We start from the raw sequence: 24,855 nt of genomic DNA, 5'->3' as shown, positions 1-24,855 counted from the left end.
ACTGCCCTGATTGCTTAAGGGCTCACATCCACTACATGTGGAAGCACAGTGCAAGGTTAGCATTGACTGAGTTGTTATAAATGGCCATGAAGACATGCTGGATTTGGTGCTCACAGTTGAAGAGCACACTCTCTAAGCTTCCAAACCTTGCCACTTCCTCTGCCACCTCTGAGCCCTCCCTCATTCTTCAGTGAAACTCTAACCTAATAAAATTGTCTTCCTTTTCCTCCCCTTTCTTGTGGCTACATTTATCTCCAGATCTATTTCACTAATAGTTTTCCTTAGGCATGAAAGATCTGTCCATATGAAACAGAAAATATGAGTCTTACAGAAAATATGAGTCTTACAGCTGGGACCATCTCTGTCTTCACAAGTTCACAGCAATCAGGTCGTATTTGCTGGTATTCATAAGAGCACTTAACTTTCATTTCAGAAGTGGGATGGCCGAACCCAGAGAGTGGTGGTGAATGGTGTCACATCCAGCTGGCGGCCAGTCAGTAGTGGAGTCCCCCAGGGATCAGTGCTGGGCCCCATCCTCTTTAACATCTTTATTGATGATCTGGATGAGGGCATTGAGTCTATCATCAGTAAATTTGCTGATGACACCAAGCTGGGGACAGGAATTGATCTGCTAGAGGGTAGAGAGGCTTTGCAGAGAGACCTTGACAGGCTGGGCAGATGGGCAGAGTCCAACGGCATGAGATTTAACGCATCCAAGTGCCGGGTTCTGCACATTGGTCACAACAACCCCATGCAGTGCTATAGGCTGGGGTCAGAGTGGCTGGAGAGCAGCCAGGCAAACAGGGACCTGGGGGTGCTGGTTGATGGTAAGATGAATATGAGCCTGCAGTGTGCCCAGGCAGCCAGGACGGCCAATGGCATCCTGGCCTGCATTAAGAACAGTGTGGCCAGCAGGAGCAGGGAGGTCATTCTGCCCCTGTACACTGCACTGGTTAGGCCAGACCTCGAGGACTGTGTCCAGTTCTGGGCCCCTCAGTTTAGGAAGGATGTTGACTTGCCCAGAGAAGAGGAACGAAGTTAGTGAGGGGCTTGGAACACAAGCCCTATGAGGAGAGACTGAGGGAGCTGGGGCTGCTTAGCCTGGAGAGGAGGAGACTCAGGGGTGACCTTATTGCTCTCTACAACTACCTGAAGGGAGGTTGCAAACAGGCAGAGGTTGGTCTCTTCTCCCAGGCAGCCAGCACCAGAACAAGAGGACACAGTCTCAGGCTGCGCCAGGGGAAGTTCAGGCTGGAGGTCAGGAGGAAGTTTTACACAGAGAGAGTGATTGCCCATTGGAATGGACTGCCCGGGGAGGTGGTGGAGTCGCTGCCACTGGAGGTGTTCAGGAGGAGACTTGACAGGGTGCTTGGTTACATGGGTTAGTTGGTTGGGTGGTGTTGGGTGATAGGTTGGACGCGATGATCTTGAAGGTCTCTTCCAACCTGGTCTATTCTATTCTATTCTATATTACTTCACTTTCTGAACTCAGCATGGCCCTGTAAATCCTTAGGGGTGATTTAAAGACAAAAGTTGCAATCATTTTTTTTACTTAAAAGGGAAGAGTAATTCAAGACAAGCTACTTTTAATTATCTTGCACTGATGATGAGGATAGGGAGTGTATGAAACAAAGTACCCAGCCACTCATTAGCCACTACCTCCTAAATCATTGTATTATGATATACTTTAAGAACCAATGAGGAAAATAAAGAACTTAAGATTTTTTAGCCCTTAAAAGCAGCTTATTTTGTTACTTTAGTAAATATGGTTGCTCTTTACAATGAGTTTTAAAATAAGTATTTTCTATAGCTATTATATATACACTGCAAATAATATGAGACTATACATGCTTCAAATTGTTTCCATCTTCCTTGGAGATGGAAGATTGCAGCTCTGTGGAACATGCTAAGTGACTTCTCTCTTAGGATTTCTGTACTGTACCCAGCAGCAGTGGTTCTGGACCATAAGTCAAGATACAGCTAGCCAGTAAAGTACAGCAAACTAAAGGGAGACAACTATGGGAAGACATATTCCTATAGATTTAAGCAGAGGAGAGCTTTAGTGCAGCAGATTTGACAAAAAAGGATAATCCTTAATGGTGATAATCCTTAATGATGAATGAGTTTGGGCCCCTCAATTTAAGAAGGACATTGAGACACTTAAACATGTCCAGAGAAGGGTAACAAGGCTGGGGAGAGGTCTTGAACACAGCCCTATGAGGAGAGGCTGAGGGAGCTGGGGTTGTTTAGCCTGGAGAAGAGGAGGCTCAGGGGAGACCTCATTGCTCTCTACAACTACCTGAAGGGAGGTTGTAACCAAGTGGGGGTTGGTCTCTTCTCCCAGGCAACCAGCACCAGAACAAAAGGACACAGTCTCGAGCTGTGCCAGGGGAAGTTTAGGCTGGAAGTGAGGAGAAAGTTCTTCCCAGAAAGAGAGATTGGCCATTGGAATGTGCTGCCCAGGGAGGTGGTAGAGTTACCATCCCTGGAAGCGTTCCAAAAAGGATTGGACATGGCACTTGAAGCCATGGTTTAGTTAGTCCTGAGGTGCTGGGTGATAGGCTGGGCTTGATGATCTCTGAGGTCTTTTCCAACCTGATTCATTCTATGATTCTATTCTGTGATTATTTGGTTGATGCATCAAAGCCTTTATAAACCAGATGCTGGTGCGAAGCACTACTGTTAGCCAAACTGAATGTCCCATTGCTTGCTGGATAAGACTGCAAGAACATCCAATTGATCCAGCTTAACAGGAAGGGAAGTGGGACTTGTGATGCAAGAACTGTCAGCCCATGACTAAGTAGAGGCTGATAAGTGTAACAAATGTGTAAATGGAAGGGAGTCCCTGCGTAATGGAGTCAATTGAATCCTGCTATTAGTAATAGGCAGAAGATTATAGTGCCTTGAGTTTCAGCTTTCTTTCTGTTTGTATTGCAGTGGTTGGCCTCCACAGGCTCAGCTTGAGGCTTTCAGTCTGGGACATTTTGTGGATAACAGCTTATGATTTTCCTTCTCCTTTTTTTCCCCCCTCTCTCTTTTATTCATTGTACTTCAAGCTCAAGCTTGAGGCAGCAGATGAATTTAACAGCATGGGATCAGCAAATTCCTGTTATGATGAACTGAGAGGGAGAAAAACCCTAACTTAGCTCTATTGATGCAAAGGGGAATAATTGCTTGTGAGTCAGCGGAGCTAGGATTTCATTCTGTTCATCTAGATTCTTCCTTAGCACTTGAAAGTGGAACAAGTATTTTTAATGCCATTCTTACAGAGATGGCAGAAGCTGTTAATGAAGTTAAAAAAAAAAATCAAGATACTAATAGTTATTTTCCATGAAAAATCGTAACAAGCTGGAGATGATTATATGTATAAGCCAATGACAATTGAAGTGGAGCACGTTCTGTTTCTGATGTATCTTGATTTCCTGAAGGACTGTCAGGACTGCTCTTGGGTCACTAAGAACAGGCTGCTCTCTTGAACAGTATTGTATACACTGACGTGTAGGTGTTAAAAGTAAACAGTAGGTGGCCTCAGAACATTAGTATTGCTCTTCACTGGAACATGGACAGTGAGGGCAGAAGCCTGCTGCTGCTTTGTAGCTGGGTACAGCCTTCCCTAATTACATGAAACAGGCTGGGGTGCGTTCTGCAGCCCAGCGCCATTGCTTTCTCCTGGAACAGGGCCCTGTGTTAAACCTCAGTGTAAGCTCATGTGATTTAAATACATTCTGACTGTTGACATGTCTCTGACATTAGAGGAAGCACTTGTGCTGCACAGAGAAAATGAAGATACATGCAATTCTCATTATTTGATGTTACCTACTGGATACACTATCTAGCTGTGGTGGTGACAAAAGGCTTGAAAATCCACTCTCTGCTTCAGTGACAGCTACACTTTACTCACATGCCTTGCTTACATCCATTGAATGACAACATCTGGTGGTTTGGCCTATGATGACTGATTAACCACCATAAACCATTCCGAGAAGTGAATTATCTTCTTTAGGGGAGTTATTGCAGGAAATAAGGAATCCAGCTTAAACCTGTGTTCTTCAGGATCTTGACAGTTATTTTGCAGCCCTGGTCAAGGTTTGATCCCTATTAGAGAAATTTATATGGTCAGCATGCAATCCTTGTGCTTCAGGAGAATCCTTGATCACAAAGTCCAGACCCTATATATGTTTGCATATCAGTTTGCAATAGCCTAATCTGTTCCATCAATTCTATTCCACACTGCCATACCATTTCAGCAGCTGGGAGAAGGAGGGTCTGTTATTGAACCTACTGTTTAATTTTTCCATGGCTGAGCCCTCAGAAGATAAATGAAACAAAAAAATTAAACACATCAACAGAAGCCTCATGCACTGAGGAAGATGCAGGCATTGCAATCCATATTGAGACAAGGGGCATGTAGTCTCATGTTTTCATTTTGGCCAATGTGAACTCCAGAATAGCATAGAATAGTATAGAATAGCATAGCATAGCATAGCATAGAGTAGAGTAGAGTAGAGTAGAGTAGACTAGACTAGACTAGACCATACCAGGTTGGAAAAGACCTTCGGGATCATCTAGTCCAACCCATCATCCAACACCATCTAATCAACTAAACCATGGCACCAAGCACCCCATCCAGTCTCTTCCTAAACACCTCCAGTGATGGTGACTCCACCACCTCCCTGGGCAGCACATTCCAATGCCCAATTACTATAAAAAAATGTTTATTTGTGTCGAGGGTTGGAGGGGAAGGCCAGGCCTCCTCCCTCCCCCCTGTAAAGTGGAGGGAAAGAAAATTGAATGGGGAAAAAAAACACAGCCAGATTAGCAAAGGGATTGTGTGCTGTATTTACAAAGCAGTTCAGGGAATGCAGGTTTATATACAGAATTTACAATATATACACAGAAATGAGATTCCCTTCCCCTGTCTGGGGGAAGGGTTTCCCCCTGTACCCCCTTCTCTCCCCTTTTTCCCCAAAGAGGGTTAGAAAGAAAGAAAAAGGAATAATTTGTTAATTAAAAGCCGAAATATGGTTAGAGCAAATGTGTTAGCAGTGGCCTTATCTTTTTCCAAGGTCAGTCTGGCCGAAAGCCCAGAAGCTGTGAGCTGCAGAAGGAGAAAGTGCAAGACTGAGACTAGTCTCACTGGGAATCAAAGTTGCTTTCTATCAATCCACCAATGAAATTAGTTTAGACCTGTCTTGTTTATAAAACATTCGGCCATGGTGTCCCTTTGGTAAAGGCACCGCCTCGAACCGTCACAATTTGTTTAAAGCACAGTGTCTTCTTGGTTGGACTTAAAAGCCTTTTCCAACTGAAACAATTCTAGGATTCTATGATTCAGTCCACCAAGGACCTGCAAAGATGGGCAGAGAGAGTAAGGGGCTGTCCAAGCCCAAGGAAATAAGGACTCTGCTGCATACATAGTTTCATAGTTTCATTCAGGGTTGGAAGGGACCACAAGGATCATCTAGTTCCAACCCTCCTGCCATGGGCAGGGACACCCCACACTAGATCAAGCTGGACAGAGCCTCATCCTGCTCTTAAACACCTCCAGGGATGGGGCCTCGACCACCTCCCTGGACAACCCATTCCAGGGCTTCACCACTCTCATGGTGAAGAACCTCCTCACATCTAGCCTGAATCTCCCCACCTCCAGCTTCATTCCATTCCCCCTAGTCCTATCACTACCTGAGATCCCGAGAAGTCCTTCCCCAGCCTTCCTGTAGGCCCCCTTCAGATACTGGAAGGCCACAATGAGGTCACCTCGGAGCCTTCTCTTCTCCAGACTGAACAGCCCCAACTCCTTCAGTCTGTCCTCATAGGAGAGGTGCTCCAGCCCTCTGATCATCCTTGTGGCCCTTCTCTCTCAGTCCTCTGCAGAAGCATTCCTCAAGAGAAAATCAGCAGAAAATTGGAATTTTCTGTATGAAATCTAGCAAGCATCTTCTAACACAAGTTACAAGGCAGAAGAGGAACAGTTTAATTTTGCTTAGCTATAGCTGAGTCCTTTACAACTGTGGGAAAATCCTGATCTTTTCCAGTTCAGGGTGCATTCAGCGGCCTTGATGCCCTGTACCCCATTCTGTGGTGCATTCACAGAAATACTTAACACATCCATTCAATCCTGTACACAAATTTTAAAAGAGAGGCAGCATTTCATATTAGAAACTTTGGCCAACTCAGTGCCAATATCTCTGCAGTGCTGTAGAATGGTTTGCAATTGCAGAGGATGATTTGTAATAGGTGTATCCCATACAACTTTAGTGACTGCCTACTGACTAAGTGACATTTATTCTTGTTCACTGAGCTTGTTTTTCACTGTTCTCTGGTAAAACTTGCCTATCTTTAACTTGACTGTCTCATTTTGAAGTTGATCAGCACTACAGTTCAATGGTCAGTGCTTCTTTGTATTTATAACTTGCCTACAGAAAAATCAGCCAAGCAAGTGTTACTGTGATAGTGACCTGTGGAGTGCTGTAGGAAAAGTGCTGTGTTCCACAGCTTTTGCCTCACTGAACAGTACAGTCCCCAGCTCTAATCACCCAGTGTCTCAGTCCAGAGAGGGTAAGGGACTCAGTTCTTTTGAATATTCCTGTGGTATGAAATTAGAGGCACAAATGAGGACAAAATACCAACAAGCCCTCGAGGCTGTTTATTAAAAGAATAAAGTGGATGGATCAGAAGGAGGGAGAGAGGGGGAAAAAAATAAATATGGAGAAGAGGGAGAGAGCAGGGATTATATTATCATTGGTCAGAGGTAGAGAGAGTTTTCAGAGTCCAAGCTCTTTTGTGTTGCCCCATGATGTTTCCAGTGTGTGGCATTGTCTTCTTTCTTCTGCTCTGCCAGTATCGCTGGAGTCCTTAATATGTGTCCAGGTATTGTCCTCCAGGATATCTTCCTGTGTATTCCATGTGTTTGTACAGGGGGTCAGGAGGAAGGGGGGTGGGGGTGGTTCTGTCTCCTCCTTCTCCATTTACCTGCCCACACACACATAATACACATCAGGGGCCAGGTGAATCCATTGTCTCACCATCCTCCCTTTCTGGGGTACCTAATGGGTGGACATGATCTTGTCTTACGCATATTCCAGAGAGTATAGATAGCAGTGGTATCTGCCCATTATTTCCAGGGCAGCTGCAGTCTGGTGAGCAATCTTTATCCTTTGTTGGGACAGAATGGAATGGAATGGAATGGAATGGAATGGAATGGAATGGAATGGAATGGAATGGAATGGAATGGAGTGGAATGGAACAGAATGGAATGGACCGGGATAGAACGGGATGGGATAGAACGGAACGGAACGGAACGGAACAGAATAGAATAGAATAGAATAGAATAGAATAGAATAGAATAGAATAGAATAGAATAGAATAGAATAGAATAGAATTAACCAGATTGGAAAAGACCTTTGAGATCATGGAGTCCAACCTATCATCCAATACCATCTAATCAACTAAACCATGGCACCAAGCACCCCATCCAGTCTCTTTTTGCAGCTGCAGTCTGGTGAGCAATCTTTATCCTTTGCTGGGGCACATCTCGGTTCATGATACAATCACAAGGTGATTTGCATCCAGGATTTGTAGACAGGATTCCTACAGGATTCCTACACCCAGGTAGGGCAGGAATGTAATCTTTAAAATGGATGTTCAAATGACAAGGGAGTATTAGGTTTGCCGACCCAGTGTGGGGATGCAGATTCTCCTCCCTTGGGCTGTAAAATAACAGGTTTTCATGGCTTGTGTTGCACCTGGTGTGGGAAGAAATATGTTCCTGGTGCCACCAGATGTTCCACAAACACAGGCTGCCATCAGTTTATCCTTGAAAATGAAGTCTTTCATGTAAAAGGCGACAGATGAAGCAGCTTTGCCTAAAGGGGAAGTTACCCTTCCCCTCTCTACCATTTTAAAGTGCAGTGTCAGGGACCATGCCAAGGCATGGCACTAAGCCTATTCTTATTGCTGATGGATCTTATGCCTCTGCCAGAGCGAAGTAGCACAGCAGAAAGCACACTGGCTGGTGCAGTCTTTCTGGAAAATATCTCAAAGGAAAAACTGCTTTGGGAGTGCTTCCATTGGTGTAATGAAAACTCTCTGTCTGAAAAAGAAGTGTTTCATTTTTGCATCCACATTCATCAGCAGAGCAAGGTTACATGTACATCAGGAGGGCTGGCTGTCACTGCAAAGTCAGGACTCTGGAGAGGACAGCCAATGTTAGAGACTGCCCTAGGCTGCCCCACTGCCCACAGCAATCCCTGTTCACAGGGTGCTTCTTGCAGCTGGGTCCACCCTGTTCAAAGAAGTGCCTGTTCAGCCTGCCCTCTTCCTTTCACAGCTCCTGTGATGCTCTGGACACCTTTATCACCTCCTCTGTAGAGTGGTTATCAGGTCAAATTGTAGCTGCATGGTAGATACTGAATTAGGTCTCAAAGCAGCAGTAACAAGCATGAGGTTAATTACCATCTGACCTTAACAATTTATTGATCCTGTCTTTTATTCAGTAACCCATGTGGAGCAAAGGATGGGCCTGGACAACATTGTACTGCTTTGGCAATGGCAGCAATCTGCATTTAGCTCATTAGGGAACATGATTTAAACTCCCTGAATTTCAGTAGGTGTTGACATTTAGCTGAGAATGGAAACTGTCCTGAAATGTCCTGAATCTTGTCCTTTCACTCAAGTTCATCTGCATTATCCTACTGCTGGCTGCACTCCAGCATATGGGAATCCCCAGTGCTCTCTGCTGTGAGTGATTAGCTGGCAGTGTGAGGCAGAGGGAGAGGATGTGCCATTTTCCCTCGCCCCTGAATTATCATCTGTGTGAGAGATAAGAACATCTCTCCTTCATTAATGTGATTTCAAAGGAGCCCTGCAATTTCACTTGCATTACAACTGACAAGAGCAATCTGAAATGCTGTTTAGTGAGCTCTCAGTCCAGACCATTTCAGTCACAATTTGAAGACTTTTTTAATGTCTATTGGGCTAGATTGAATTTAATTGTTATAATGTCACTGGCCTAGCTGGAGTTATGCTAGTTCAGACTGTTGAGGGTTCAACTCTTGGTTAATGCATCCATGTCACTTTTTCACAGGCTGGAAAGGTCTTCTGAATTGTAGGAAAAGATCAGAAAGCATGGATCTCACACAGGATCTCAGTTTGAATTGTATATAGAATCATAGAATCAATAAGGTTGGAAAAGATCATCAAGTCCAACCTGTCACCCAACACCTCATGACTACTAAACCATGGCACCAAGAGCCACATCCAATCCTCTCTTGAGCATCTCCAGGCGTGGTCACACCACCATCTCCCTGGGCAGCACATTCCAATGGCTAACAACTCTCTCTGTGAAGAAATTTCTCGTCACCTTGAGCCTAAACTTCCCCTGGTGCAGCTTGGGACTGTGTCCTCTTATTCCTGTGTTGGTTGACTGGGAGAAGTGACCGAGTCCCTCCTGGCTACAACCTCCCTTCAGGTAACCTTGCTCCTCCAGCAGGGTCACCTGTGTGCAGGTTGCACAGGAATGTGTCCAAGTGCGTTTTGAAAGTGTCCAGACAAGGACATTCTTATTCTTCTGAAGAAGTGAGAATGTTTTTCTTCTCATCCCAGTAGTTCTGCTGTCTAAGGTGATTAAATATTGGTCATCTTCAGCAGTTCTGGTGCAGAGCAGTGCTAGGTTGAATAATCTTCATATGATTGTTCTCTAAACAGGGCTATCTTGCCTTCTGACAGCAGCTTGATTGTAAAAGGGAGCAATGAATTTTGGCTCTGGGAACACTTTCTTGGATGGATGTTTTTTGAAGCGTTGCTCCTGCAGTGTAGAACAGCTCAGTTGAAGCCCAGTTCCCATTTCTGTGGTTTCAAGGCATTTGATTACTTCCTGCTCTTCTTTCATACCCTTTGGAATTGGATTTCAGATCCTCTTGGATTTCTGGCATGTTGATGGTCAGTCCCCTGGTGCCCCCTCTAGTAATTTTGTGAGTCATTTGCTCTGCTTTTTGGGGACAGTAAGTGCCTGATAAAAAAGTGTCCATTTGCTCTGGTACTGAGCTCAAGGTAAGGAGAAAGTTCTCCCCAGAAAGAGTAATTGGCCATTGGAATGTGCTACCCAGGCAGGTGGTGGAGTCACCATCGCTGGGGGTGCTCAAGAGGGGATTGGATGTGGCACTTGAAGCCATGGTTTAGTAGTCAGGAGGTGGTAGGTGGTAGGTTGGACTTGATCTCTGAGACTTTTTCCAACCTTATTGATTTTATGATTCTAATGTTCAGGAATTAGGAGTTAATACATGAAATGCTGTGCCTTGCTTGTACTCTTGACTGTTCCACAGACTTTATCTGTATCATAGACTGCATCTGTCTTGATGTATAAATCTGAAGTCAGGGAGCATCTTGTTGAGAGATTATCTTACCATGACAATGGGTACATCACCATAGGTCCTGAGTCATTTCTGAGTTCAATATGGTGTGTCCCTTGAAGGCCATCAACCATGATTACTTCTTTGTTCATGTGGGGTTTTTTTCCAGTTTCAGATCCATAGCTGCTATGAGGCTATGTGTCTCAGTGCTGTAGGAAGCTGTTTTCACAGTGGGAAGCCCAGGGTTTGTGCTGCATACCTTGATAAGGGAGTCCTGGAAGTACTGTTAGAGGGCTGTACAGAGCAGAAGAAAACAAAAATTAAGCAGTTGTGCTCAGATGTTTAGCAGGAGTGGGTCAGGCTGTATGCTGATCCTGTGTAGTACCTGAGCAGTGTGCCAGAGAGCATGGCATCCTGTGTAGTACCTGAGCAGTGTGCCAGAGAGCATGGCATCCTGTGTAGTACCTGAGCAGTGTGCCAGAGAGCATGGCATCCTGTATAGTACCTGAGCAGTGTGCCAGAGAGCATGGCATCCTGTATAGTACCTGAGCAGTGTGCCAGAGAGCATGGCATCCTGTGTAGTACCTGAGCAGTGTGCCAGAGAGCATGGCATCCTGTATAGTACCTGAGCAGTGTGCCAGAGAGCATGGCATCCTGTGTAGTACCTGAGCAGTGTGCCAGAGAGCATGGCATCCTGTATAGTACCTGAGCAGTGTGCCAGAGAGCATGGCATCCTGTGTAGTACCTGAGCAGTGTGCCAGAGAGCATGGCATCCTGTATAGTACCTGAGCAGTGTGCCAGAGAGCATGGCATCCTGTGTAGTACCTGAGCAGTGTGCCAGAGAGCATGGCATCCTGTATAGTACCTGAGCAGTGTGCCAGAGAGCATGGCATCCTGTGTAGTACCTGAGCAGTGTGCCAGAGAGCATGGCATCCTGTATAGTACCTGAGCAGTGTGCCAGAGAGCATGGCATCCTGTATAGTACCTGAGCAGTGTGCCAGAGAGCATGGCATCCTGTGTAGTACCTGAGCAGTGTGCCAGAGAGCATGGCATCCTGTGTAGTACCTGAGCAGTGTGCCAGAGAGCATGGCATCCTGTGTAGTACCTGAGCAGTGTGCCAGAGAGCATGGCATCCTGTATAGTACCTGAGCAGTGTGCCAGAGAGCATGGCTCCAGCCCAGCCTGTGGGCACACTAGAAAAGCAACATTACTCCCGTGCCTTGGACCACTTCAGCAACATAAACATAACCAGATCCTCATCCTTTCTCATTTTTCATTCTGTCTTAAGAAACTTCCCAGGTTTCAGTAATGATATGGCCACCAACACTGTGATTCATTTGACTGGACTTTTATTATCAGGCTTTAAGCCAGCATCTCACTGCACTCGACAGCAGAAGCCACACCCCAACCCTACTGCTGCTAGTGTGAGATGAGCTGATTCCTACTCAAAGCTGCTTACAGAGAAACAAGTGGTGGACCTTTGGGTTAGGTCCAGCTGCTGACACATTTTGAGTAAACCATGGAAGTTCAGTGCTTGTCAGAAATTAATGGTAAACTTTACTTGTCTCTTAAATGGAGTACTACAGGACAGCAAACCTTTTGGAGATCCCCAGCTCAGAAGCACTGATGTGCAATTGTAATCAGAAGGTATGATAACTGTGACACATTGGCATGATAGCTAATGAGAGGTGAAAACATGAAGCATGGAGCTTAAACCTGTGAATGATTCCTGTATAGGGAGCTGGGGTTGCTTAGCCTGGAGAAGAGGAGGCTCAGAGGAGACCTTATTGCTGTCTACAGCTACCTGAAGGGAGGTTGTAGCCAGGTGTGGGTTGGTCTCTTCTCCCAGGCAACCTGTGACAGAACAAGAGGACACAGTCTCAAGCTGTGCCAGGGGAAGTATAGGAAGAAGTTCTTCATAAAAAGGGTGAATGGCCATTGGAATGTGCTGCCCAGGGAGGTGGTGGAGTCACCATCACTGGAGGTGTCTAAGAAGAGACTGGATGGGGTGCTTGGTGCCATGGTTTAGTTGATTAGATGGTGTTGGGTAATAGGTTGGACTTGATGATTCCAAAGGTCTTTTCCAACCTGGTTAATTGTATTGTATTGTACTCTATTCTATTCTATTCTATTCTATTCCATTCCATTCCATTCCATTCCATTCCATTCCATTCCATTCATTCCATTCCATTCCATTCCATTCCATTCTATTGTTACAAATTTCCCCACTTCTCCACAGCAAGTTAGAAGGCAGGCCCTGTGCTACCTCATTCATACAAATGTAACGCACCAGAGGAATTCAAACACAAAATGATCTCAGAAAGGATGCACAACACAGCCTTGAGGGAAGATATGATTTAAGGAAAAACCTTGCAGGAGGAAGGAGAGGATAAATGATACACAATAATGGGAGACTGGTTGGAGAAAAGAAAAAGATGATAGTGGGAGAAATAGACACGTATGTCCAAATTTTGTTTTCAGTTACACCAGCACAAATAATTTTTCCTACAATACTGCTTGCATTTGGAGACCTTAGATTTCTTGTTGTTTCTCTTCTGTTAATAAGAAAGACCAGCCAGAGAAAACCAGAAAGAAGAAAAGCATATGGCATGGTCAGTATTCTGATATGGGGGCCCTAGTGGATGGAAGGTTGACCATGAACCAGCAATGTGCTCTTGTGACCAAGAAGGCCAAGGGCATTCTGGGCTGTATTAGAAGGAGTGTGGCTAGTAGGCTGAGAGAGGTTTTCCCCGTCTACTCTGCCCTGGTGAGGCTGCATCTAGAATATTGTGTCCAATTCTGGGCCACTCAGTTCAAGGACAGAGAACTGCTTGAAAGAGTCCAGTACAGAGCCACAAAAATGATTAAGGGAGTGGAACACTTCCTCATAAGGAGAGACTGTAGGAGCTGGGGCTTTTCAGCTTGGAGGAGACTAAGGGGTGACCTCATTAAAGTTTATAAATATGTAGAGGATGAGTGTCAAGAGGATGGAGCCAGGCTCTGTTCAGTGATGCCCAAAGACAGCTCAAGGGGCAATGGGTGGAGGCTAAGGCATAGGAAGTTCCATGGAAACAGGAGGAAAAACTTTTCACTGTCAGGGTGACAGAACACTGGAACAGGCTGCCCAGGGGGGTTGTGGAGTCTCCCTCTCTGGAGCTATTCAAGACCTGCCTGGATGTGTGCCTGTGTGAACTGGTATAGGTGATCCTGCTCTAGCAGAGGAGTTAGATTAGATGATCTTTTGAGGTCCCTTCCAACCCCTAATATTCTGTGATTCTGTGGATTGCCGCATTTGTCATAGAATCCTAGAATGGTCTGGGCTGGATGGGACCTCCAAAGGTTATCCAGTCCAACCCCTTCTGCAATAAGCAGGGCCATCCTCAACTAGAACAGATTGCCCAGAGCTCTGTCAAACCTCACTTTGAGTATCTCCATGCATGGGGCCTCAACCACCTCCCTGGGCAGCTTGTTCCAGCACTCCACTAGCCTTGTGTTAAAGAACTTTTTCCTCATCTTAGAAGGGAGGATGGCTGAGTGCATCTTCTCCCTGTGGGATGGGATACAGTTTGGTTTTCAGATAAATGAAGTAGCTTTTTGTAATTTACAGCTGGGACTTTACAAGTTGCTGAAGAATATGGATGATTTCTTTTTTCTTCAGTGGATTAAATTACTTGGAAACTACTTAGCCTTTAGACTTCATGCCTGTGTCTGCCCTGCAGGTAGAAGTACAGCAGGTCCAAAAGGGAAATAGATAAGTTGTTGGAAAGCAGGTACATAAAGAGACAGTAAAAGGACAACATAGGAAGGTGTCATTAATGCCCTTAAACCACTGACCACACAGTCCACACTCATATGTTCTCCCTAATTAGTACCTCTCACTGCCACTACTTGACATGCAGTAATAGGCCAGATGGACCACAGGGCAAGGTGGAGCATGACTGATGTCCTTCTGCTCTGTACCTTGCAGACCACGCTTTGCTTTTGAGGCTGAACACTCCTGCAGCCTTAGTCAGAGCTTTTGATCACAAGACCTTGGTACACATGTGGGAAACTGGGGAACTGGTTGTTCACAGTAAGCTGGAGATCAAGCATTGAAGAGAAGATGGGAGAGCAGTGCTCCCACAGGAGACTGTCAGAGTGAGCCAGGGAAAACAAGGAGACCCCCCAAGGAACTTTGCTGGATTGAGGGAAGATTCAACAAATCTAGAATTGTGCTGAAAGGAAAATACTAGGATGGCATTCAAAGGAGTGTAGAGAGTGCAGACAGAGCAGAATGAAATGCCAGTTGACTGGAAGCTTCTCTGTTGTCTCATCTAATGTTTAATACCCTTTTCAAAGTGTGACACATACCAGCAGAAGTGTGGGAGGTAATTCTGTATCACTGGCCTAAGTTTCCTCCCACACAAAGCAAATGCTTTTACTTCAGCCTGTCCTCTGCTTTCACTGTGAGGATACACAGAACCAGTGCTTCACCTTTGGGAAGATGCATTTTTAACTCAAAAATGCTCTCACACACACATTTTGCAGTAAATCCACACTGAGCACACTGCAAACAACAGCAGGTACCACAAGCTGTGCAGCCTTTCACTTCTGAAAACTATTGTTCTCTGGACTAGGATTCATCCTTAGAGGCCTCACAAAAGTAGGTGGATACTCTTCCAAACAGCATTTGGTTGCAATTCCATTACCTACAGTTAGAAATCTGACTGCTTTGGCAGATGCCAATCAATTAATTGAGGTTAACAAAACAGTACTCTGCCTCACCTTTATCATGTAGGTAGTGACAAAGTCACCAGCCCCAAGAACACATTGTGGATACAGTGCAGCTTGGACTAGACGTGGACACTAAGACTAGAAGCGGGGACCTGGACCCCATTTCTCATGACTGATCTCTACTGAACTGCCTCCTACTGTGACTTGATATAGCAATTGGTGGAGGGATTCACATATCTAGTTATCTGTAGTGCCATTCCAGCCTCAAATCACCTCTGTAAAAGTGCAAGGGTTTCACAGAGGTTCTTAACCATGATTTCCAGCCCTGTGCAGGTACCTCACACAGGGAAGTTCCAATAACATTACATACTATGTTTAGGCAATTGAATGAGGAGTCCCTATCCATATCCATGAAGCCCCAAGAGTTACAATAATGCAAACTTAAGAGGTATGGGGAAATCTACTCTAGATGAACCTGCTTTAGCAGAGGGTTTGGACAAAATGATATCCAGATATTCTAATCCCTATCATTCTGTGGTTCTATGAAATATCTCTCTTTGCTAAGTGGGATTGTTTAGTCTGGAGAAAATGAAGGTGAAGAGAGACCTTATTGCTCTCTAGAACTATCTGAAAGGAGTTTGTAGTGAGGTGGGGGTTGGTCTCTTCTCCCTAGCATCAGGTGATAGGTTGGGAGGAAATGGCCTGAAACTCAGGGGAGGTTTAGGTTGGACATTAAGAAAAATTTCTTTACTGAAAGAGTGGTCAGGTATTGGAAGAGGTTGCCCAGGGAGGTGGTGAATCACTGTCCCTGGAGGTGTTAAGACATGGCAGTCTGGGGCATGGTTTAATGGGCATGATGGACTTAATGATCATGCCAGTCTTTTCCTGATGAACCAATTCTGATTCTATGATTCTTCCTTGCAGTGTAGGTTATTGGCTAACCCCAAACCAGAATGAGTGTGTTTTGTTTCAGAGCATGTTTGCAGGCTGTCTTCTCAGTCTGCCACAGTACAGAAGTTGAGTATCTGCAAATTGGGAACTTTGGTGCAGCAGAGCTGGGTGTGGATTAGATGTCTGTCTTTGAGGTGACATGAGTAAACGTATGTGAAAGACATCTCTCAGGCATCTAGAAACTCTTGTGTATTGCCTGAGAAGAGAACTGCAGATGAAAACTTAACCACCTCTAAGCTTCTTAAAACATATTTTCAAGCAAGTTTGACTTACTTCCACTGTCAGGCCTTGAAGAACTCTGAAAATTATCTCTGAAAAAACCCCAACCAACTCAACAACAAAACCCAACGCAACGGCCTCAACAAATCATTTCACCAAACATTGCTCTTTTCTTCTATTAAATGAAAATGACACTCTGTTAACCCTGGAATTTTAGAGGCCAAATGCTCGGATCCTGAAGGATTTCTGCAGCTTTTCTCCTCCACCTATCAAATTCTAAGGCTCTTCCTTAATCCTCAGGAAAAAAAAATCTACAAACTAAGCTGCACCCGTTAGCAACACATTCCTCATTAGTTATCAGCACTTCTATCAGCGTCACTTCATCTGCCATCTATTTTAAGTTTTGCTTTAGACACTCCTAAATTCTGCCTGGAAAGCCTGAAAATAACTATAAATCAAATAAAATTTGAAGTGTGGCCTATTCTTGATACGATTTTCATGTTTGCCGTCTTGATAGATTGATGTAGTGGAATCTCAATTTTACTGTTTCCCCTTCAAAACAATTTTAGATCCCCTTGAGGAAGAAATTAATGAAACTAAGACTTTTTTTTTTTTTTTTTCCTTATCTTTGAAATGTGAGATGTTTTTGTCACAGGATGTCATGTGCAGGAAAATGCAGAGCCATTCCGCTGAGTCACTCCCACAGCTGCACCACGTCAGTTCTATTAGTTCCAATTCAGAAAAGCAAAGAAGTAGCACATTTCTTAGAGGCACAGCACACTGGGAGTCAGGACACAGGAAGGAGTTCCTTGGCATAGTTAGGAGATACATAGTTGGGACCCATAGAATCATAGAATCAATGAGGTTGGAAAAGACCTAAAAGATCATCAAGTCCAACCTGTCACCCAACACCTCATGAGTACCAACCCATGGCACCAAGTGCCACATCCAATCGTCCTTGAACACCTCCAGGGACGGTGACTCCACAACCTCCCTGGGCAGCACCATGGGAAAATGGGCCAGACTAGAATAGAGTAGAATAGAATAGAGTTAACCAGGTTGGAAAAGACCTTCAAGATCATTGAGTCCAACCTATCCCCCAACACCATCTAATCAACTAAACCATGGCACCAAGTGCCTCATACAATCTTTTCTTAAACACCTCCAGGGATGGTGACTCCACCACCTCCCTGGGCAGCACATTCCAATGGCCAATCACTCTTTCTGGTAGAACTTCTTCCTAACATCCTAACATTCCTGTACTTCCCTTGGTGCAGCTTGAGACTGTGTCCTCTTGTTCTGGTGCTACTTGCCTGGGAGAAGAGACCACCTCCCACCTGGCTACAACCTTCCTTCAGGTAGTTGTAGATGGTAGTAAGGTCTCCCCTGAGCCTCCTCTTCTCCAGGCTAAGCAACCCCACCTCCCTCAGCCTGTCACAAGGCTGTGCTCCAGACCCCTCCCCAGCTTTGTTGTCCTCCTCTGGACCTGTTCCAGCAACTCAGCATCTTTCCTAAACTGAGGGGCCCAGAACTGGACACATAGAAAGCCCTTTGTTATTCTGGCCTGTGTGAGCACAGCCTCTTCCCTGGGGCTGTGGTCACCTAATGGAACCTAACTGTCCTGTCCCACTCTGCTCACCCAGGCTTTGCCATTGCCATCAGAGCTGAGCCACAGTAATGTGGAGCTCAGCATGAGGACACAGACTGATAAATGCGGTGTCTAAACACTGGGGGGCAATTCAAGTATTTAACATACTGACCTTGTGCCCCTTGGGCTCTCTCACAGCCTCATTTGCTATGGACAAATATAATAAAACAGGGGACCTGAGAAAAAGGCAATAAATGCTTCTTTAAATCCTGGTTGTAATACCTGGAAGGCCACAGTCACCATACATGGGCAGGTAGCTCACACCTGGCTGCACAGAGCAGAGTTCAGATGCCTGGAAACAGGCTCCACAGTGTCACTTCAGGTGCTGCAAGAAGCTTCACATGGCCTGTAGCCACTATACCTTATGTCCAGGAGTCAGGAGCAGAACAGGCAGTGCTACCAGCACTGTCTGGTATCAGCACTGTCTGGTATCAGCACAGAGAAACAGTAGCCTGCAAAGAAATGATACCAGCCTAGTATGGAAAAGATAGATGCAGCCTCAGTTCTGTCCCCTAGCAGGTGAATCTGTCTGCTCAGACGCAGTTTTTATTCAACATCAGTTGCATATACACTGCATATATGTGGTGCTAGCTCAACAGAATGGTCAGCAAGACTGGGTGGTAGGGTTACCTGTCTGCTTCACCTTGAGTCTTGACCACAGCCAAGAGAGATACATACACTAGACGGTTATTGTTCCTTATACCAGCGTGAATGACAGCAGGATTTCCTCCGACATCTATCACATATCCTGAGCTTGCCATATGGTGGAGTTCCTGCCAATTTTGTTCCTACCCACACTCTAGTAACACCCCCTTTTTTATTTCTGTTGGTCTTTTCAGCCTTCACACTTTTCAGGAAAGCAGATGTTGGGGTACCATCCCAGTGCAGTATCGTTAGAATTCTTCCCCTGAACGGTGCACTCTCCTTTCCCTTCAGGATTATTTGATGACACATTTCCTTGTTCTAAACTATGGAAGCCAAGAGAACATATGGGCCATAGTTTATAATAACCCCCTGGCAGTCTGCCTCTACGGATGTTTTAGCACATTGTGGAGACTTGATAGCTTGCAACATTTCCTTCTCAGACAGATCATTTCCTGGTAGTTAGTATTGGCTGTGTTGACAGCTGCAAGTTTGTGTTGGGACAAAGAAACATTTATATGTAAGGAATAACATTGAAAGGCCTGTGTGATATAGGATTGAAAGGTGTAAGGGTTTGCATGAAGAGCTGGACTACTGGCTTTCTTGAGACAGCAAGTGAAGAGCTTTTTGTAATCCTAAAATGCAAGTTGATTCCTCCTTTCCATCAGATCATTCATAACCCTTAAACACAGTGACAACATTCATATAGATCCATCTTCAGGATAAAGAATTTCCCAGATTCTCAGTGCATCTAAAGAAATTTTGCAGATTTTTCTCCAGGATCATAGATAACACAGAGCTTCTTCTCCAGTCACTGCTTCTTGCCTCTGAGCCACAACTTTCTGCCCCATGCATTGAACATATGCGACGGTATGCTTACCATTAAATAGTGTGGCCAGCAGCAGCAGGGAAGTCATTCTGCCCCTGTACTCAGCACTGCTTAGTACACACCTTGAGTCCAGTTCTGGGCCCCTCAATTTAAGAAGGACATTGAGACACTTGAACATGTCCAGAGAAGGGCAATGAGGCTGGGGAAAGGTCTCAAACACAAGTCCTATGAGGAGAGGCTGAGGGAGCTGGGGTTGTTTAGCCTGGAGAAGAGGAAGCTCAGAGGAGACCTTATTGCTCTCTACAACTACCTGAAGGGAGGTTGTAGCCAGGTGGGGGTTGGTCTCTTCTGCCAGGCAACCAACACCAGAACAAGAGGACACAGTCTCAAGCTGCACCAGAGGAAGTTTAGGCTGGATGTTAGGAAGAAGCTCTTCACAGAAAGAGAGATTGCCCATTGGAATGTGCTGCCCAGGGAGGTGGTGGAGTCACCACCCCTGGAGGTGTTCACGAGGGGATTGCACGTGGCACTTTAAGCCATGGTTTAGTTAGTCATGAGGTGTTGGGTGATAGGTTGGACTTGATGATCTCTGAGATCTTTCCAACCTTACTGATTCTATGATCCTATGATTTTTCCTGCTGGAGCAGATCCACAAAGCAGTCTCATCGAAGGGGCAGTTGCACTGTGTCATGTGTAGAAAGGGATCTACTTGAAATGAGGTCGAAACCACATTCGTGTCCAGAAAAAACCCTACCCCACTCATATACACTCTTGTACCTTCAACTACCCTCAAATCTGTATTTTCCTTCTTCTTATATATAGTGTTCCTATCTCTTCCAAGACTCACTGGAGGTGTTTAAGAAGAGACTTGATGGGGTGCTTGGTGCCATGGTTTAGTTGATTTGATAGTGTTGGATGGTAGGTTGGACTCGATGATCTCCAAGTTCTCTTCCAACCTGGTTAATTCTATTCTATTCTATTCTATTCTATTCTATTCTATTCTATTCTATTCTATTCTATTCTATTCTATTCTATTCTATTCTATTCTATTCTACTCTACTCTACTCTACTCTACTCTACTCTACTCTACTCTATTCTACTCTACTCTACTCTACTCTACTCTATTCTAATTATGAAGTCACTTTCCCTACCAAAAAAATGAGGAGCTTGCCTGGAGGCAGTATTAGTTGCCTAAAGAGAAGTGGACTAGGTAGTTTCATAAAAATAATAGAATAAAAGACTCATAGAATGCTTTGGCTTAGAAGGGACCTTCAAAGATCATCTAGTCTGCATCTAGTCTGGGGCATCTTCCACTTTCACCAGGTTGCTCAAAGCCCCATCCAGACCTGATTTTGAATGCATAACAACTTTTCTGGGCAACCTGTGCCAAAGTCTCACTACCTACATTTAAGCATAAAACCAAACCCAACCAACCAACCAACTCCTGTCTTCTTTATGTTCAATCTAAATCTACTCTTTCAGTTTAAAGCTGTTGCTTCTTATCCCATCACTACAGACCTTGGTGGAAAGCCTCTCTCCGTCTGTTTTATAAACTCCCTTTATATATTGAAAGGTTGCAATAAGGCCTCCCCAGAGGCTTCTCTTCTCCAGGCTGAAAAAACCCAAAGCTCTCTCAGCTGTTATTTATAGACAGGTGTTCCATGCCTCTGATCATTTTTATGGCAGTCCCCTGGAACTTCTTCAATAAGTCTGAGTCTTTCTTGTCCTGGAGTCAACAGAGCCGGACGAAGTACTCCAGGTGAGATCTCATGAGAGCAGAGGAGAGGGAAGAGTCACCTCCCGCAGCTTGTTGCTCATGCTTCTTTTTATGCAGCCCAGGATGTGGCTGGATTTCTGAGCTGCAAGTGCCCACTGATGGCTCATATCTATTTTTTCATCCACTGGAGATGCCACAGAATGTTCAGAACACTACAGAATATCCGTACCAGCACAACAAACATGTCATAAACCCTGCATAAGATCCATGCTCTTTGAGAGGGGCAACTGCAAGACAAGAGGAATAGTCTGTTGAGACTAATATTTCCCTGAGCATTTATTCAGGCAGCAGAGTCATAGCCATGTGAAATGTAGCCCCCAGGATTACTTCAGCCTTTATCTTGCAAATTCCTGTTCAGGGGCAGGTATTTTTGCTGCTCTCATACACCCAGCCATATGATGTGGTTAGCAAATAGAGATCAACAACTCAGCTTTTTTTGCCCCCTTTTTACCCCCCCCCCCCACCCCAGGCAAATGTTCTACCTCACCATCTTAAACAAGATCTTTTTCTTACACAGAGCCAGTTGCATGCTTTGGCAAGGTCTCAGTCAAAGGAAAAATACCAAAAGCACTGAAAAAAACCCTCTTTCTTACACCTAACTCAGGTGTTCCTATCCCCAACTCAACACCAGCCATTCATTCCTGCTTCTGTTAAACTATCTCGGTTTTGGAAAAGAATCAGAGACTTGTTAGGGTTGGAAGGGACCTCAAGGGTCATCCAGTTCCCAACCCCCTGCCATGGGCTGGGAGACCTCACACTAGATCAGGTTGCTCAGAACCACATCCAACCTGGCCTTAAACTTCCAGGGATGAGGCTTCCAGGCCCCCCACCTCAGGCAGCCTGCTCCAGTGTCTCACCACCACCATGGAGAACAACTTCTTCCTAACATCCAATCTGGATCTATCCATTTCTAGTTTTGCTCCATTCCCCCTAGTCCTATCACTAGACACCATCCTACGAAGACCCTCACCAGCTTTCTTGTAGGCCACCTTCAGATACTGGAAGGCCACAATAAGGTCTCCTCAGAGCCTTCTCTTCTCCTTGGAGACTTTTCTTAGAACTGGATTTTTCATGTCCTGGATTGTTTTCCACACTTAGAAGGGCAGGAACAATTTTCTGACTGTGTAAATTCACAGAGAAGTGAATTGTAACCTCTGATAATGAGGAGGGAGAGGCAAAGAGGGACAGAGGTGTGTTCCTTGGTGGGAGAAGGCTGAGGACAGGAGCCAGTAAGTGGCTCTGATCATTATCCTTGGAGACCCAGATCATCTGGGTCATGAACTTGATGTCTGTGCTTCTTTTGTCGACACAAATTAGCTTGGAGCAGTTTGGAGCTGTGTTTCCTATTATCTACAGGTGATATGCAAAGGGTGAGGGAAACAAATTATCTTCTGCCTGACCTTTACCTTATAAGATTTGTCTTTCTAACCCTGTCAGCCACAGGTTCTCTAACCTTATCCTGAAGTTATTGCTCTCCAAGGATGGGTTTCTTCCCATCTCACAGCTGCTTCCTGAAAGTGACATGTCCACTCTCAGTGAGACACCCATGGTCCTCTGAAAAGTGAAATGATGGACACTCAGAGGACCTAACAAAGATGTTTTACTAAGGATACCCAGATATCAGGCAGCTGAAGTTGATTGAATGTCCTGGTTTGAGTTAGAACAGAACTAATTCTGTGATTTTACTTCCCAGTGTCTAAGTACTTCTAAGGAACTGCACTTTCTGAAATTAACAGCATTTTTTCCCAGATAGTGTTTTCTTTGAGTCCAGTTCTGGCCCCTCAGTTCAGGAAAGATGTTGAGTTGCTGGAAGTTGTCCAGAGAAGGGCAACAAAGGTGGGGAGGGGTTTGGAGCACAGCCCTGTGAGGAAAGGCTGAGCGAGCTGGGGTTGCTTAGCCTGGAGAAGAGGAGACTCAGGGGAGACCTTCTTGCTGTCTACAACTACCTGAAGGGAGGCTGTAGCCAGGTGAGGGTTGGTCTCTTCTCCCAGGCAAGCAGCACCAGAACAAGAGGACACAGTCTCAAGCTATGCCAGGAGAGGTTTAGGCTGGATGTTAGGAAAAAAAATGTTCCCAGAAAGAGAGATTGGCCATTGGAATGTGCTGCCCAGGAGGGCGATGGAGTCACCATCACTGGAAGTGTTTAAGAAGAGACTGGATGAGGCACTTGGTGCCATGGTATAGTTGATTAGATGGTGTTGGGTGATAGGTTGGACTTGATGATCTCAAAGTTATTTTCCAACCTGGTTAATTCTATTCTATTCTATTCTATTCTATTCTATTCTATTCTATTCTATTCTATTCTATTCTAATAATTATCATTAAAGAAGTTCTCTTTTTTGTTTCAAATTCATAAGTCTCTCTCCCTTACTCCTTTTCTTTTCCACTTATTCCCTTTCTTTTCCACTTGGGAAAGAAATGAGGTTAATAGAGAGCATCTTGTCAGTTGTTTAGTGGTCAGCCCAGCCCTAACCTTTGATGCTGAACTGACTCAAACCATTAAGTAATTTTTAAACAATGAACCTTATTATATTATCATTTTTCTTCTCTGCTTCCTGTGGAAGCTTATTTTGTCTCTCTCCTTCCATTACTCTCAGTTCACTTTGTTCTCTGAGAACAAGGTATCTTGGGCCTTTCACTGAAGGTCAGCATCTAATTTCTTCAGGCTTCATGCTAGGTTTGTAGAAATCCCATCGTGCCCATACAGGACACAGAGAGAGAAGACATTGCCCCTGAGAAATCCTACAGGCAGAAAGTTGGTCAAACGCCTGGTGAAACCTCATCAAAGTGATTTGATGACAAAGTGACAACTTCATGTCTCATCTTTGAGGTCTGACTATACAAAGGATCACACAGTTCCTCTCAGGCAGAAAGGCCATCAGGTTGTTGCTGGCTGCTCTGAATCATACAGTCAGCATTGCCAGTGCCCACGATGCCTGCTGCAACAATCTGTCAGGGCTCAAAAGGGGCTGAAGCAGCTGAGCTTGTGTGGTACTTTGATAAAGTATCCTCCAATCTGCTGCACTCCATGTTCCAGCCTGTGAATGCCTCCAGATGCTATTAACTGGCTTTCAGGCAACATAACTAGGTGCACAAAAAGTTCTAGCTGTGAAGATCTAGATGGAGGTATCCATCATTCAAATGGTGTTGCATGGGTTATAAGTGGGATATTAGATGCTGCTGTATGCCCTCTGGTGAAATGGGCTTTGAATTGTATATTTACCAAACTTTTCTCCTGGTTGTTTATCCTTCTGTCTCCAAGAGGTCACTAAAGCTGCTGAGGACAAGTAGTGCAAAAGATAAAGACGGGGGGAAGAAAAAAAGAATAAAATCAAAGTATTTATAAAATTGGCCTTTCATTTGCAGCCTGTGCACTCAGCCACCCAGGTGTGCTTTGCAGTGACATTTTGTGGAGATGACTCTGTACAGTAATGGCACACATTACTTCTCAAGAAAGGAGGAAGTTTCAGATTCTGCCAAGAAAAAGCCCAGCTTTTTGAGATAGGATCCTTGCTCAGTTTGAAAGCTTTGAAAAAGGGAAGATGTGAATAAGATGAAAAACAGGATGGCATTGTACCTCACATGGATGACTGCCTGCAGGAGGAATCCAGGGGAGCAGAAAATGAGATCCATTGGTATGATGTAAGGAGACACTAAGACAAAAAATCCAGACAAAGAGACAGTCTAGAGAGCAGTGGTGTGCTGTGGTAACAATCACTGCTGGTGT

Source organism: Melanerpes formicivorus, unplaced genomic scaffold (assembly GCF_026170545.1).
Source record: "Melanerpes formicivorus ecotype bairdi unplaced genomic scaffold, bMelFor1.0.p_v2 SCAF_1, whole genome shotgun sequence".
Lineage (NCBI taxonomy): Eukaryota > Metazoa > Chordata > Aves > Piciformes > Picidae > Melanerpes > Melanerpes formicivorus.
This window is presented reverse-complemented; position numbering follows the sequence as displayed.